Raw genomic sequence first — 18,000 nt, forward strand, 5'->3', positions numbered from 1 at the left:
GATACCCACCTCTGCCTTCAGAGGCCTCCTTTTCCTAACCTGGGCCTCCAGCCCTGCCCCAGGGCCTTTGCATGTGCTGTGTAATCTATCCTAGACCCATTCTTCACCCTGTGGAAGCCCTTGGGGTCCTCAGATGGAGTGATGCAATCCTACAGTAGCTCTCCCTGAGGGCTCACTGCCCTCCCTGCACCACCTGACCCTCTGCTTGGAACCACAGCGCTTGCTTCAATCCTTTTCCTCCAAGACCGTGACTTCAGTAGTGAGGTGAGGAGCACCTGGGACTCAGTCCACACAGCACGGAACTGGCCAAGGCTTGGTACAGGGTGATAATTAGCTATGGAAATCCCACACAACCAACTTTCCTGCCGGGCAAAAAGAGGCCATGGTTGAGTGTGCCACTGCCTTGCCGAAGTTAGGTGTAGAAGGAAGCTCTGAGGTGTGGGCCTGAGGACAGGGGGGAAGAGAATTACTCCCAGGCAATGGGTCACAGCTGTTTCCCTTAGAAGTATTCTCTATAGAGAAGAGAAGCTTCCCTGCTACTTAGTTTCTGTAATACACAAAAGGCTCTATTATAAAGGCAGAAATCCAATAGGAGCTTTCTAAAGGGCTCACTCAAAACAACACACTCAAGAGGTAGCAAGGAGCACAGCACAGCCCCAGAGCATGCTTGGAGAAAAGGCTGAGAGCAGAGGCTGGGGGAGCAGACAGGCCTCTCTGGGCACAGCGGGGACAGGCAGAGCTAGAGAAACTGCAGGGGACCTGGTGCAGGGTGGGACTCCCCCCACCCCTGGGTCCTGCTGGCCTGTCCTAGACACTGAACATGTCTTGTCCTTCTTCCTGGGTGCCCTCTACACCTTGAAGCACTAGGACCTGAGAAAGCACTCTTCCTTGTGCCCACAGTTAATGTTCTGAGCTACTGAGTGCATCTCCAGACCACCTCCTGTTGAGCTTCCCCACCTCCCTACCTGTGTGCTAGCACCATGCCTTCTCTGCCCTTCTTCACCTGGCACATACCTGCTCCCCAACTGGTGTGTCCTCTGAAGTCCCCTGCGGCCTCTGTTTACTGGCTATAAAAGAACCAGGACCAGACCTCTGCAAGTCACCCTGCAGATGCCAGAGCAACCGAAACAACAACCACCCTAGGCTCACCAGTGGCAGCAAGAGTCTCCTGCAGGAATGCTAACAAAAGGGAAAGAGGAAGGCATGGAAAAGAGATAAGAGTCTGCGAGGATGCTGTGGGCTCAGGGGAAGTGGACAGAAGGCAGAGCCAGAGCCTGGATTTTAAGATTCCCCCCTGAACCTCCAGAGCAGCCCTACTGGCATCTTCTCCTGAGCAGTGCAACAAAGGCAGCAGCACTAAGGACTTTTCTAGAAGAGCCACATAGGGTAAAGCTGAGACAGACCCAGTTGGGATATCAGACGAGAGAGCTGGGCCCCCTTCCAGTCCCATGGAAGCTGAGCCAGGGGGAATCACATGCCTGAAGCCTGAGTAGCTTGGGGAAAAGGCTGGGCGTGTGAGATTTAATAGCAGAACACATGCTTAGGATGCCTGAGGCCACGGACCAAGGATCAACAACAGTAATGTGTGTGTGTGTGTGTGTGTGTGTGTGTGTGTGTGTGTGAGAGAGAGAGAGAGAGAGAGAGAGAGAGAGAGAGAGAGAGAGAGAGAGATTGATCTAGTGAATTCTCTAGAGTTCCTAAAGACTTGGTGGACTGAAGGAATCCACATATCTCAGTGAAACTGGATTCCATCCTGACCTGACAAGGAGTGCACGAGAACACTCAGAAGATTTGAGCTGGGTCTGTGAAGGACTGACTGGAGTCCAATTCCTGTTGGGATCTTCAGCAGAGCGCGCTGCCATTTACCACCGCAGTGAAGTCCTACAGGAGAGGAAGTCTGTGAATGGGAGTCTAGCCAGATAATATCTGAGAACTTTTCAAAGTACAAACCCCCAATAAAAAAAATATAGTAGATTTCAGAACAGATTAACAAACTGAAGGAAAACCAACCCCAATAAATGAATAATGGATTGAACTCACCGAACATCAGCTTTTTTTTTTTAATATAATTCAGCAGTTTCCAAGAGACATATTTAAGGCAGAGAGACACCTTGAGATGAAAAAAAGAAAGAACAGAGAGCATTAATCAGAAGAAACCTGGTATAATCCCATTAACAGCAGGCAAGAGGGGCTTTGAAACAACTGCGCCATGTGGGATAGAAAAGGACTATCCTCGACTTTAGATGGTTGCAACTTAACAATGCTCAACTTGTAAACAACCTATAAAAGTAATAAAAGATAAACAAAGCATACATTTACAAGAGCTGTGGGCAGAGATTTTCAAACCACTCTCAATTTGTGTCAGGCCAAGCAGGACAAACAAGGGCAGAGTTGCAGAGATGGGAACAAAGTGCTAAAAGGCAGGATTTAATGCACACCAACACTTCCCATGAAGCGATTAAGGAATATATGTTTCTCTCAAGTACACATGAAACATTTACAGAAATGGAAGGTTCTAGGCCATAAGGCAAGTCTTACAGTTTCAAAGAATCCTTATCACAGCAAAGAAATCCTCTGAACAAAATGAAGCTTTCAGAACGCGATGGGGGGGGGGGGATAAAAAAGAATAAATCAAAAATCCCCAATGCAATTAGAAATTTCACAATGTACTTCTTAATTAAAATAGATCAGAGAAAATCAAGATAGATAATTACATTTTAACACTGAGAAATAATGAAAATACTGTATATTTTCACAACTTGAAAGATGCAACAAAAAGGGACTTTTGGGGGGGAGGTTATGAACACAATTATTTCCTAGACAATAGCAAGGCTTGAGGCAGGTGTGGTGGTGCACGCCTGTCATTCTAATGCTGGGGGTGGGGGGAGGCAGGAGGATCAGGAGTTCAAGGCCATCCTCAGCTACATACTGAGTTTGACGATGGCCTAGGATACGTGAGGCTCTGTCTCAAAAAGAAACGAAGTCCATGTGCTAAGCAGCCAACTTTAGAAACCCATGGCTGAATCCAAAGACAGGAGGAGAAGAACCAACAAAAAATATCAAGCATGAAATGAAGCAACGGCCCAAGTTGAGCCCTTAGAGATACAGAAAGGACAAAGTGTGGGGAAAGCAGACCAGAAAGACATGAGTGGATACATAAACAGGATCCCCAGTGGGGGCTAAAGGGACAGAGCCCCAGAAAGAACAAACTCCTTACACACTGTGACGGGAAACTAGGCACAATGGGCTTGCCTAAGAGATACACCTTGTCAAAGCCAGCTCAACAAGAAAAACAGGGGCTAGAGAGATGGTTCTATCAGTTGTGTGACTGCTGTACATGCGGAGGACTTGAGTTCAGATCCACAACACTACATTAAAACAAAACCAGACAAACAGAAATGCCAGGCACAGTTTTGTGCATCTGTAACCAGTACTGGCAAGAGTAGAGAGAGGAGACCCGGGGTCCCCTGGCCAGCTGACTTACCTAGCCAAACTGATGCACTCCATGTCCAGTGAGATGCTGCCTTTCAAAGAGTAAAGTGGTGCTAGAGAGGTGGCTCAGAGGTTAAGAGCACTGACTGCTCACGCAGAGGACCTGGGTTCGATTCCCAGCACCCACATGATGGCTCACAAGCATCTGTAACTCCACTATCTATGGTACATAGACATACCACAGACAAAGCTATAATAATAGAATCATCATGGCACTAATGAAGGACAAACATGTAGAGCTATGGCAAAGAACAGAAACCTCAGCCCTAAGCCTACACTCATATAACAAAGTGGCCTTTGACAAAGACGCCGTGGATATCTAGTGGAGATGTATAGTCTCTGCTGGGGAGTGTCGTTCACAACCTGAAGAATAGAATGAGATCCCAAATTCTCAGTCTTTCTCTCTTTCTCTCTCTCATACATGCGTGTGTGTGTGTGTGTGTGTGTGTGTGTGTGTGTGTGCATGTATGTGTGTTGTGTGTGTGTGTCTTTGAGTTCCATTGTCTCTCTCTGTCCCCCTCTCTGTGTCTCCCTGCCTCAATCTCTATCTCTATGTCTCTGTCTCTTTCTGTCTTAATCTCTGTATCTGTGTCTCTCAGTCTCTCTGTCTCTTTGTCTCTCTGTCTCTGCCCCCACCCCCGTGTGTGTAAGACTTAATGGGTGAAAGGGGGACTAGCTGGGAAGAAGGGAGCTTCATCAGGAGTGAGAGGAGAAGAGAAGGCAATGAAGGTAAATGAAGAGCAGACATTATATACATGTATAAAATTTTCACAAAAATAAAAATGAATTCAAAATGGCCTATAGACTTAATAGCACAACTTAAAATTATGAGACTACAGAAAGAAAATGTGTATGTCTGTGTGTGTGTGTGTGTGTGTGTGTGTGTGTGTGTGCATGAGAGAGAGAGAGAGAGAGAGAGAGAGAGAATATGGGATATGTGTGTAGTGTCTTACGTCTCTGCTCTGAGCAGCACTTGGGAAATGGTGGCAGGACGTTCTGGAAGGCTAACCTCAACTACATTCAAGTTCTAGGACAGACTGCACTACATGGGTAACAAACAAAAACACAGGAAGGATGACCCAAGACAGTGGTACAGGCAGAGGTAAGGCTTTAAGAGCACAGATGGCAAAAGCAAATGTCTTTGCCAGTGTTCTACTTCTGTTAGGAGACATCATGACCATGGTAACTCTTTGTGGTAAGGAGCATAGTGGCACACAGTCCTGACGAAGTTGATAGTTCTATATCAGGATCCACAAGCATCAGAGAGAGAAAGAGAGAAGGGGGGAGGGAGAGAGAGAGAGAGAGAGAGAGAGAGAGAGAGAGAGAGAGAGAGAGAGAGCGCCAGCCACTCGGCCTAACTTGGGCTTCTGAAACTTCGAAGCCAACCCCCAGTGACACACTTCCTCCAACAAGGCCACACCTACTCTCTAATAATTAGCATTCAAATATATTAGCCTATGAGGGCCATTCTTGCTCAAACCACCATAGCAGACAAAGGAGAAAAGCTTTCACACAACATATGAAACAGCAAAAGAAAGGACAGTGGGGGTAGGAGAAAGCACCTATAATCTAGTCATTCAGTAAGGGGTTGCTGCACGGGTGAAATCCTCCAGACAGATATTTTTCAAAAGAAGAAAGCAAGAACAGCCAATGGCACCTGGAAAAGTGTTCAGTGTTAATCCGTAAAAAGTAATCTCATGCTGGTGGTGTGGCTCCGTAACTGAGCTACCATGGAACATGTGTCAGCCCTTGGGCTTCACCGTCAGTACTGGACAAGGTGGGTATCAAAATGACAGTGGGGTATCATGTCACCCAAGTTAGAATGGCTGCTACAGAAAAGAGAAAACCAAATGCTGGCGAGCATGTGAGGAAAGCGAACGCACGTGTGTTGAGGGGGAATTAAATCAGTGCAGATATAATGGAAAAGGCAGATTCACTCAAAATACTTTAAATGGGACTGCCATATGCTTAGTAAAGCTGCTACTAGGTATAGAGCAAATGAAATAGCTCTACAGACACCCCATGTCTGTCCTAGAGCAATCCCCGCTGATCCCAACCAACCACGTTATGAGGACACCCTAGTAAGCACGCACAGTGCAATACCATCAGCTTCCAGAGGGAAAGAGACCCCATCCACGGCTGTGGAGATGCATGGCAGGCACCATGTTCAGCAAGATAAGACCAGAACAAAGAGGGAAGTGCACAAGTGCACTGACTCCCTTGTGCGTGGACTCTGGAGCCATTGACCTGGCAGACGCAGAACAGACCAGTGGCCACCAGGGACTGACGAGATGGGGTGGGTCTCCCAAGGGGAGGGATGTTTTGAGGGGACAGGAGAGATAGTTACCAGAGTTCAGTTGAAAGTTGATGCTCGTTGATTATTCATCCTCATTGCCAACTTGGCTAGATGAGGATTGCCATGGAAACACATCTCTGGACAATATCTGGCGTTTCCAGAAAGGTTTACCTAAGAAGGGAAGACAGAAACGAAAGTAATCCTCCATATGGGGAGTGCGTTTCAAAGGCTGGGGTTCTAGACTGGGCAAAAGGGAGAAAGCAGGCTCAGCATCAACCTTCCCCACCCCTGCTTCTGTGGACACAATGTGACCAGCCGCCTCACGCTCTGGCCACCATACCTTCTCACAGTGATGGTCTGAACCCTGGAATAGTACACCAGATAAACTGTTCCTCCCTGAAGTTGCCTCTGTCGGGATTTTGATACAAGAGAACAACTGGTAAAGAGTACATTGTAAAGACCTCCTCAGCCCAGGGGCCCAGGTCTCTAATGATCTCAACTCAACTATTCCACCCTGCCCACCATTGTCACAAAGTAACTACAAACATGGAACTGGGCCTTTGACCCAAGAGAGTCAAGGTCCTTGGGATGTTGAAAGGGAGCAACTGGGAGATGCCTCCTCACAGAAGGAGCCTGACTGGGAGAGAGAGATGTCAGGGGCAGAAGGTTAAGTCAAAGAAACAAAAGTGGAAGGCTCTTAGGTTCTGGAAGTAGGGAACTCCCAAATGAGGCAGGATCCCAGATCATTTGCAGACCCCGAGGCAGGAAAAAGGAAGGTGGTCCTCCCAGTCTTCATCAACCCATGGAGATGCGTACTGAGGCAGGGCCTGCTATGTGTGTACAGACATCTCTTAGCCATTAAGGCATAAAAACCCAACAACCGGATTGTAAAGATGGGCAAAAGGCACGAACAGACTTTCCACAGCAAAGGAAACACAAATATAAACACATGAAAATTCTAGCCTCGTTAGTAATCAGAGAAATGCAAATTAAGACTACAATTAGATACTATTTTACACCCAGCAGATTGGCAAAAATTAAGGCGTCTGACAATATGGAATATTGGAGGAGTGGGAGCCGGTCAGAAGGATGAGCTCATACACTGGGAGGGGCTCGGGTGGGGGGACTCAGACCACCATTGAAACATCCAGCCACCCACACACTCAAGACCCATGTCACAGGAAAGAGTGTATCTATTTACTAGGGCCCTGACCCCTGACCCCTGACCCCTGACCCCACCAGCAGCCAGCTAAGGAGTCCATGGCAGTGCTGTTCACAGCAGCAAAACTCGAGTCTAAATTAGGAAGCACTCACACTATGTAATGCCAAGCCTGGAGAGAATCCGAAGCTAGCTGCTTGCAGCACATGGCTGCAGCCCGGAAACAAAGCTGGATCTGGAAAAGCCAGTCTCAGAAGACGCAAATATTGTGGCATGAAGCAACACTAAACAATATATTGTTTTGCAGTAAACACATTTTACCAATATTGTCTGTGCAAAGTGATGCAAAACTGTCTGAAACCACACAAAAGTAAGGGGGTGACAGACACGAAAGCAGGGTGGGGCTGGCAGCTCACAGCTGTGGGTGTCAGACACTCTAGGTCTTGGGTCAGGATATGGTTCACGGAAGGTTCCAGGACATCCTTACGTTTTGTATCTTAAATCTATGTCATGCACAGCCTTGTAAAGTTGTCAAATAGACTAGAGAAGCAAGTGGTCATGAGCTGCCAGGGCCTAGCTGGGCAGGGTTTATGTATGCTACCCCTAGCCATCACAGTGACCATGCCAGATGTGACTCCCAAATCCAAGGGTCCTAGTTTGCTTCCTGTTGCTATGATAATACCATAACCAAAAGCAACTTGGAGAGAGTTTATGCAATCTTAAAGTATATAGTCAATTATGAAGGGAAGTCGGGGCAAGAACTCAAGGCTGGGACCTGGAGGCAAGAGCTGATGCAGAGGCCATGGAAGGATGCTGCTTACTGACTTGCTCCCATGGCTTGCTCAGCCAGCTTTCTTATAGCACCCAGGACCACCAACCCAGGGGTGGCAACACCCAGAGTAATGACAAAGGTGCCCTGGAGACTTACCTGTGTGCCAGTAAGAGGGAGGCACATTCTCAATTGAGGGTCCTCTTCTCAGGTGGATCTAGCCTACAACAACAACAAAAAAAGTAAAACAGACAAAAAACCAAGTATGATGGGGAGGAGGAGTCTTACTTGTATCATCATTCCAGTTGGCCCAAGAGACACTGCACATCTGACCTGAGGATTCCCACATCACAACAGAAGCCTTCCTACCCTGGGGTCTCAAGGTCCTATGGAGGAGGAGGGCCTGAAGGGTGTGTCTGCCTCCTCTCCTCCAGTTCCAAAGTCTGGTTTCCCACTGGGAACTGTACTCGGAGACTTGAAGATGGTATGGAGATCTCCCAGACTCCCAGGGAAGACTGATCTAGGGGAGCAGGGTGGAGGAGGTATGAGGAGCACAGAGGAAGGTGGTCCTAGGGAAGAGAGGAACGATTCTGTTGTGCGGTAAGCTGGATCAGTCACTAGGTCCCACTGTCTTTCTCAAGTGGCTTCAATATCTCCCTTCAAGATGGTGCCTGGTGACCCCCATGATGCGGCAGGAACGGCTTAGTAATAACTCACTTTGGCCAATACCAGGGAACAGCAATGACATCTGCCACTTGTAGGCTACACTAGGCTCCTCCACCATTCTCTCCTGTCATGATCTCTATGGTGTCAGAGAACAGCCCTTGCAGTCTGGGCCTCAGAGCAAAGAAGTGCAGGAGACCCACACTGGACCCAACACATAATCCAAACTTGGGGTCATTAGCTACTGCAGCAAGATGAGCTGGGCTGCCATGGAGAAGGAAGCAAACACCACTAAACGAAAGGGTCGTGGATGCTGATCTCAGGCAAACCCCCGTGTGTCTGGGTCTTCCCCCACCAAAGCCAAAAGTGGATGGCCACAGACACATAAGATCTGTGGTATGGAGTTGGAAGCTCATGGAGTGTGCTAAAGTCATCATCCAGGGAGAGCTGAACTAGAGAAACCCACAGACAGTCAGACATGCTTGGCCATGCCCAAGCATCTATCTTCCCACAGCAGCAAGAGTATATGGAAGAAAATGCAGAGGGGGTGCATACAGGACATCCTGCCAGCCAGGAATGCTGTTCTAGAAATGTTTTCCTAGGAACAACCACTAGACTGGGTTCCTTGGGGGAGTGCTGAGGTCTCAAGCCCAGAATGTCATATGACTCTGGTCTGGAAAGGACTCTCAGAAGCTCCAAATGGCATGGGCTGACAGAGCTCCAAGGTGAAGCTTCACAGAAGTCTGACCACCCCTAGCCAGATACCCTCTGTGTCTGCTTTTCCTCCAATCCCTCTATCCACACTACTGACAGTGGGCATTGGTTACCAGAGCAGGCGACAAGTGCCAGGGCCCAGAGGATACCAAGACATGGTCCTAGAAACTTACATACTTCGGTAGGATGCCACAGCAACCTGCAGGCTGGACATACATGATGCAGGAAGTAACTGCTATGCCAGCTCAATTTCTCCACACACAGTTAGGGTGCCCCCATAGCAATGCCTGGAGGCTAACAGCAATCTGGGGTAGAACATTACACTCCCTGCTCCAACACACACAGACCCAAAACGCCCAAACTGTCTTCCTTCCTTGAGGGAAGAGAATGTGAAATAAGAAAAACACAGATCCTCAGACTCCCGGGTTAACAGCTAAGATCGGAGCTGTCCACAGTGCTGAACCCAAGGCCGGAGACACATTCCACAGCCCAGTGCCCTAGCTGGGCTCATGGGACAGACACTTCATGCTGTAGAACGTTGCTGTTCAGAGTCTCACAGCAAGCAAGTGACACTGGGCTGAAGAGAGGTCCTTCCACACCTCCTTACCTTCCTCAAGCAGAACCAGCTGCTACCTCCTGAACCCCATGACCACAACCTCTCTCTGAGACTGTGACTCCCGTCAGCTAGGGCTTCAGTGGTGACCACAGGAGAGTTGGCTCTTGCTGATGCTGAGGACAAGCTGGCAGGTAAAAAAGGTTAGGAGTGTGGTCTTACACCAACTTATATGTATATCCTGGGAACAGGGACCCTGGGGGAACGATCCTGCTTCCAATGGGGAGTGGCACTTGTCTGCCCACTGTCATGCACTGAGACGAAATTCTACCTTCTAGGAGAACTAGCCAGGTCCTAGACCCTGCTCCTGGAACTGGTTATGGTGCCTCCAAGGACCCGGTATTCCCCGGGGTCTTGCAGGGCTGGGCCCACACATGTGCTTCTTCAACTGTAGCTCGGGTGTGAGCGAGAAAGCTTGTTTGCTGTCAGGGTGCTTTGGCATAGTTCTTGCCCTCACTGCCATGAGGTAAACAGACACATGGCCTGGCTTCTTCAGCAGGCCTGGACCCACAATGTGTTGGCAACACATGGGGGCATCAGGGCACGACCTGGCTGTGTGGTCAGACCAAGTCGATGAACACTGAGGCCACCTTAATGTTAAGATTGTATCCCTGCTCTGGCTGACGTTTGAGGTGCTGCTGAAGGTGAGAGTATGGGTGGGTGTGGGCACGCTGGTAGCTGTCTGCAGGTGCCATCATCTTCCAAACTCAGGGAATGGAGAGAATGTCTTCCAGGTGAGGAAAGGACAGTTCACAGATGATCAAATGCCCAGCTCAGTGACATGCCTGGTGTCTTTGGGCTTCTATTGCTGTGATGGAACACCATGAACAAAGAAACTTGGAGAGGAAAGGGGGTATCTGGTTTACACTTCTACATCATAGTCCATCACTGAAGGAAGTCAAGACAGGCACTCAAACAAGGCAGGAACCTAGAGACAGGAGCTAATACAGACAGCATGGGATGCTGCTTACTGGCTTGCTCCTCATGGCTGTACTCACTATCTATCTATCTATCTATCTATCTATCTATCTATCTATCTATCTATCTACCTACCTACCTAGCTACCTGCCTACATGTCTGTCTGTCTGTCTGTCTATCTATCTATCTATCTATCTATCTATCTATCTATCTATCTATCTACCTAGCTACCTGCCTACATGTCTGTCTATCTTTCTATCTATCTTTCTATCTATCTATCTATCTATCTATCTATCTATCTATCTATCTATCTATCTATCTATCTACCTACCTACCTACCTATCTACCTACCTAGCTACCTGCCTACATGTCTATCTATCTATCTATCTATCTATCTATCTATCTATCTATCTATCTATCTATCTATCTAATCTAGGACCACCAGCCCCTGGTTGGCCCCACCCATAATGTGCTGGGCCCTCCCACATAAATCACTAATTTAAAAATGCTCTATAGGGTTGACTACTGTCAGATCTTGCAAGGCATTTTCTCGGTCTAGATTTCCTCTCTGTAGCTTGTGTCAAGTTGACACAAAACTAGCCAGCACAGCAGGCCTCTTAGCAGTGCCGAGTAAGTTCCCAGGTAACACAATGAGAACCACCTACGACCATTCCTCTTCAGTGCAGGTGAGGTGATCACAGTGGGCACTTAAGCACTAGTTGCCTCCCTGGCCCATAGTTCCTCTGAACTGGTCCCTCAGCCAGTTTATTTTATGCTTTCTCTGTGCCTTTCGCCCACCTCAAAAGATACGTGGGAAGCCAGGAGGCTGGATGAGTCCCAGTGTGGACACGCCTGCTCCCCATCAGGTACCGCCCAGGGAAGGTGATACTCAGAACAGTATCTGCCTACTCCTGCTTCTGGCCCCATGCCTCAGACTGGGAGAGCATCCACCCTCTGGCACTAAAAAGGTTTCAGACAGACACAGTTTACACTTAGGTATAGGCTGCATTTTTTTCAACAGGACACAAACTACAGCTATCTGGAAAGAGAGAACCTCAATTGAGAAAACTGACCCACCATATTGAGCTGTGGTTTTCTTGATTAATGACTGATATGGGAAATCTCATCCCTGGTCCTGTGGTCCTGGATGGTGGAAGGAAGAACGAGTCACAGGGATCAAGTCAGTAAGCAGCTTTCTCCATGGTTTCTGCTTCATGTCCTGTGCTCAGGTTCCTGGCTTGAGCTCCTGCCCTGACTTCCTTCAGGATGGACTATGAATTTTAAGATAAAATAAACCCTCTCACCCCCAAGTTGGTTATGGTCAGTGTTTCGTCACAGCAACAAAAAGAAAACTAGGACAGAGTAGCATTTGAGGAGGAACTGGGCGGGCAATTGGACCTAGCACAACCAGGCTCAGTGTTGAGGACAAAGAGTTCTGAAGCCGGACCCCAGCCTGCCAGCACCAGAGTGCGACAACTCCTGTAAAGTGGCTACAGGGATGCTGGTAGCAAAAGAAACAGCAGCAGAGGGGATAGTGAAGATCACGCCTCCAGCCTGGGCATCAGAGAACAGAGGCTCCAAGCTCACCCATCTGCTGAGGATGAGAAAGATGTGAGAGAACACGGCCATGGCTCTCCTGGCTGGAGGTTGCCACCATCTCTCTTGGCTCTGTCGCAATCTGGGGCATGGTGGTCTGCACCAGCATGGCATCATTGTGACCACCCTCAATGCCATGGGCATGAGTGGCTTCCCAGAATCCTTGCCCCTTCCTAACCAAGCTACAGCATGGATGGCCTCCCTGATTCACAGCCAGGGCTCTCCTAGGGACTGGGGAGCAGCGTTTGCCTGCTGCCAGGACCTCGAACATGGCTATGCATGGCGGCTGTATCACTGTGGTAGTACATTTCAGGGTATGGAAAGGGGAGAAGTGGACATGGGACTCAAGTTGTCCCCCCTGATTGCCTCAGATCCCCCCTCCCCCAGACCCAAGCGGAGAATGGAAGGTTGACTGAGGGGCAGTACCGGGCTTATTCCAAAAGATGGGGTCACTTGTGCACAGATTCCTGGTGTTGCATTTAGGCTCCCTTGGCACCGTGCTGGGGCTCCAGGCTCCAGCCAGAGAGACAGCAGGGCAGAACTCTGGCTGATGCTGAGGCTTTTTAATGAGACGGATCCATATCTGTGTGGCAGGCAGGGCTTTCGTGGCTGAACTCTGCTGTGTTTTCCAGGCACTGGAAGCAGCTGTTGGCTCCCCCAGAGCCTTGTGGGCTGGGATTCCAGGCAGGAGCCCCACCCCTGCCTCCTGCCACTGCCTCACCATACAGCCCGGAACAGCCACCTAGGAAAGCATAACCTGGCTGCCCCTATACATGGAAACACTTCCAGAAGGCTCTAAGCCTTCCGTGCACAGCCAGCTTGGGGCAGAGACATATTGTTTCAGTTCTAGGGTTTCCCTGGGCTGTCCCGTTTCTTGCTCTTCCCATCTTGCTAGCCTTCTAGAACTTTAAAAAAAAAAAGTAAAAGTCTATGGAGAAAGTGTGGGTATCAGCAGCCAAGTCCCAGACCCGACCAAGCAAAAGTCAGTGTAACATTCACAGCCTCGTGCCTTCCATTATCCAGTCCTGCCCCAAGAGAAGCTCTGAGGCTGAACCAGCTTCCCCCTGAAAAACCCTGGGCACACCCTCCAAGCTCAGCCCTGTGCTGAGAAGTCAGAGAGACTGGCCTGAGCTCACTCTGACAAGTTTGGAGGTGGGGGTGGGGCAGCCCCAAGCAAAGCTGAGAACTGTTTGTGTGAGAAGCCAGACAGATCCTGCAGAGAGGCCCCCAATGGCTAAGGGGTAATGAAACACACTGGGAGCCATGTTCTAACCTTGGAAAGCCTTTGAATAAGATACGAGCAGCTCAGAGACAGAGGGCTTATTTTTTTCTGTTCACCTGGGGCATTGTACAGTGCTTATAGGGAACCCTCTACTGTGAAAAGATCACTGTCTTCAATAACCATCATCACTGCCATCACGATCATCACCACCAATACAAACCACCCCCAGACATCAATACCATTACCACTTACTATCACCATCATCACCATCACCACTATCATCATTGCCAATAATTACCACTCATTACCAATCATTATCACCATCACCATCTCACCAATCATCATCACCACTATTATCATTACCAATCATTACCAATCATTATCACCATCACCATCTCGCCAATCATCACCACCGTCATCATCACCACCAGCCACCACTACTTCCTTTCTGACACCTCCATCACCACCATCACCATTTTGTGCATTACTGCCCACACTAGAAGCACCGCCTGCAGGTCTGTTCTACCATTTTCACTACCAGCACCTGCAGGAGTCAGCTTCACTTGTAGCCAGAGGCCTCTGTGGTGCTCTATTTCATAGCCCGGGGTCATGAGATAAAGAGGGGTTGAGCAGCATGCTCAGGGTCCCCGGCTTGGCTGGGGTTAGATCACCGTCCTGTGATTCAGGACAGCCCTCACTTATAAGGTAAACATCAACTCCCCAAGATCTCTGAGGAAATGTACACGCTCCCATCTCTGAGCCATCCTGAGTCCTTCTGAAACCCTCCTACAGGATCGGCCTCTGGTTCTGCTCACTGAAGGAGAACACGGTGCTAATCTGCCTCAGTGGCCCTTGCAGTTGCGCTGAGTTACAGGTACCCGCAAGCCAAGTCATTTGCATTCAATTTGCATACAGCTGCTGAAAAAAGCCAGACTCCCCACCACTTCAAAAGTGCATTGTTTCAGCCTTGAAAAGAACCTTCCTACACACACACACACACACACACACACACACACACACACACACACACACCCCTCCCTCAATCTCCCTCAGGCAGAGACCCAGGCTGGGGCTTGTCCCTAATTCCCTGTGCCACCTCTTTGAAGAAAGGAGTTCCCATTCCTGGCTCAGCCCCAACTGCAGGGTTCACCTTGAACCGAAATCCCACTCAGTCTGGGCCGCTGCCTTCCCACCTGGGGCAGTCTTTGACTAAGGTCACATGACGATGACAAGTGCTGGGCGGGCAAAGCTCTCCACCAGTGTGGACCTACCAGGACAGCTAGCCCAGGAGTGCATCTCACCAGCCCAGGGAGTGTCTGGGAGTCCTCTCTCCTCTAGGATGCCTTCCTAGAGAGAGGCTGTCTCTCAACCACCCCTCCCACCCACCCATCCCATGTCTCTGTTCAGGATCTAGGCAGCTGCTACATAGTTGCAGGGTGTTGGCCTACGCACAAGAGACTGGAAAGGCTAGTCCTCTAAGCAGGGGTTCCAGAGGGTCTCTGTAGAGTGGGCTCCCCTCCCCGGAGGCTGATCTGATGAGTTCTAGGGATGGCTTAGGACTGGAGGTCTAGCCCTCAGGCACTCCACCTTCCTGCCCAACATATCCTTTCTATTTTCTGAGTGACTCTATCATTTCCTAGAGGAACCTTCTGCCCTCCTGGCTGGCCCTGCTTATGTTTGCCTAAATCCTGCCCTATGAGTGAAAGCAGCCCATATACGAGTCTGCAAACACACATGTCCACCTACGACACCCATGTTCGCATATACATGGCGTATATCTAAATATAGTCAGCTGCAGCATGCTTACAAGCACATGTGACTGGACATGGAAATACACATGGGCACACACACAGGTCCCCATGCCAGTCACACATAAGCCCATCATCATCCTACGCTCGCAGCCTGTACCTGTTCTCCAGGAGGTGAGGGGTGCCGCTGAGCATGCATTGTCTCAGAACCAGCCTCTACCTTTCTGGCCCCAGGGTCCACCCTGTGAGTTGGCTACTGTGGGGACAGAACAGGGTGGCTGTGACACTCACCAATGCTGGCCCTGTCAGGCCCTCAGGCTTTGGGGAGATATGAGGCTACCTTCACCTTCCCAATCGATTAGGCCATATTGACTTATCCTCCATCCTTCTGCTCCTGAGGCAAACATCTGTTTAGCCACTCTGTAGTGGCTTCTAGTAAGCATCAAGGACACATCTGATCCTGTCCACATAGCATAGAACACAGGAGCTGGGAACAAAGCAGGCTCCCCAGCCAACCTCACTGAGCAGAAGGATACCGGGGTTGATGCCTAGGTACCAGTCCCTCACTCACCAACCAGTCTGCAGTGGCTGGCTGACCCGTGCAATGGCTGTCGGCTCAGCAAGGCAGGTGCTGACTCTGCTGACACCCCAGCTTCAGGAGCAACTGTGCCAGGCCCTTCAAGTCTGTGGTGCAGACCCACTCAGGCTAGGTTCACCCAGCCATGGCATTGTTGAACACAACAGCCAGCCTCATACCAGTCTGTACACTCAGGAGCTCTGGATAGGAACTCTGTGTGAGGTGGGTGGGACAGAGCACAGGCACGACTTGTCACATACAGTTTCTAGGGAGGGACCCAGGAGAGCAGAGCCCACTGAGATGGGACGATTCTCTTCCCCTGCACTGGGACTCTAATATTATTAAATACAGGATGACTGGTTCAAGTCTTTGCCTAGGGTTATTTTTCTGCTCAGCATTCTCCCAGGGAGGGCAGATCGGGTGGGCCTCTCCTGGGACCTCTTCAAGACAGGAAAGGGTCCTAGCCTAAGATGGCTGAATTCAGACAGGCCGCCTCCCTGAACCCTGTGCCCACCCCCACAAGCTGTCTTTTGCAGCGCCTGGAGACACAATTCACATTTACATTTCTCAGCAGTCTGGGAGAGAATCTATAATAATCTGATCACCAAAATGAGATTCTCCAATGTTCTTTCTATACCCAGGGACACCGCACACCGCCCCGGCCTCAGCAAAATTCAGTTGCTGCTTATTTAGCCTGGCCTCCAAATTAAAAGACGGCTTCCTAAGCCCTGAACACTTACACTCCCACCCCACCCCATGGAGGTTACTACTCAGCTCCCAACTCTTCGAAGATTCGATGTTGTTGTAATTATATAAAAATAAAACGGTAAAGTTTGGTCTTTTACCCTGCTAGGTCCTACACCTCAGTGCCCCAGATATCTGCTAGATATCTTGGCGGAAACACAGCCCAGCCACACACTTTCTTACACTCAAACCCTCACATAAAAGAACACACAACACAATAATCTTAGATCCAATTGGTAAGATATAATTGCCCACTTAAACATACAAAGCCCAGTACCATCTATCCCTTGCACCTTTTATTTGCCAGGTCTCCAGCTTCTCCTTCTCCCACAACGACTCCTCGCTTCTCCCCTCTCTCCATCGCCTGTCTCCTCTAACTCTTCTCAGTTCCCCATCATGTGCTTAACCAGTCCCTTTCCCACCTATCTTCATTACTCCTCTCCTAACTCTCTCAACTGTTCAATCCTTTTCCCCCCTGCTCAGGTTCTACTGGCTCAACTGTAGCCAACTGTCTTCTCTCACCCTATTCTCTGAATCTAATCCCCCTCTCGCTCCTGACTCCTCCCTCTGCCCAAATCTAGCGCTCTTGCCTTTATTTTACAAATTCAGAGAGAACTCCAAGGCAAACCTCAACAGGTCGACTGCCCGCAACTGCCCTGGGATGCCACCAGCCACCATTCCTGGATCCCAGAGTTCCAAGAGGGAATGCCCAAGAACACCATGAAAGGAGTCAGGAAGAAGGAGGCCTCACACCGTACCCTCCAACCAAAGTGTTCCTGGGGAGAGGCCTGACCCAGGTGTTCCAAGCCCCAGTGACTTTTCCAACCAGCAGCCCAGGCACCCTCACTACAACAGCTCAGCCCCACAGGGCCTTTGTAGTACATGGTTTCCACATGCACACAGGGCTCCATCTTCCCAAACTCCTGCCACTGAAGTACAGATTGGGCTGTTCCTTGTCCAGGAAACCTTCCCAGTTCCCAGAGCCAACAGAGAATTCCCTCCTTGGGCCTCTGTGCCATGAGCTTCGGGCCCCACACTGAATGGCACCCAACAAAACTATGAAGACTGTTGGGGCTTGTTTTATCTGGTTCTGAGAGGAAAATGGACACAGAGACAACTGTAGAATGATGTGCTCAGGGTAGACAGAAAGTGAGGCCAGAACTGGCTAAAATCTACAAGGCCACAGAACAGCACACAGTGCTCTCCACAGTTGCACAAAAAGGACAATGACAGTTCTCACCCTACTGGCAGGTCAAAGGTCAGGGGGTCATGACTCAGGCTGTCAGGAGCCAGCAGAGCTTCCTCCAATAGTACCCTGCAGAGCCACGTCAAGCAGTACCCTGTTCAGTACCCAGTGGTCTCCTCACAGTACCTAGCTCAGTATCCAGCTAGAGACTCGTCAAACAGTACCCCATTCGGTACCCAGTGAACTCCTCAAACAGTACCATGCTCAGTACCCAGCACTCCCATACCAGCAGAGCCCGCTCAC

At 49.6% G+C, this 18,000-nt stretch overlaps 1 protein-coding gene across 1 annotated transcript in view; it reads right to left on the bottom strand.

The window, feature by feature from the left end:
• The window catches only part of Tsnare1 (t-SNARE domain containing 1), a 181,249-nt gene that overhangs the window by 27,908 nt on the left and 135,341 nt on the right, over nucleotides 1–18,000 (bottom strand). The window contains 4 exon segments of the mRNA XM_063264465.1: nucleotides 1,759–1,881; nucleotides 2,041–2,110; nucleotides 5,840–5,959; nucleotides 7,876–7,938. The gene's annotated coding sequence lies outside the window, so the exon portion shown is untranslated.

Source organism: Rattus norvegicus, chromosome 7, assembly GCF_036323735.1.
Source record: "Rattus norvegicus strain BN/NHsdMcwi chromosome 7, GRCr8, whole genome shotgun sequence".
Taxonomy (NCBI): Eukaryota; Metazoa; Chordata; class Mammalia; order Rodentia; family Muridae; genus Rattus; species Rattus norvegicus.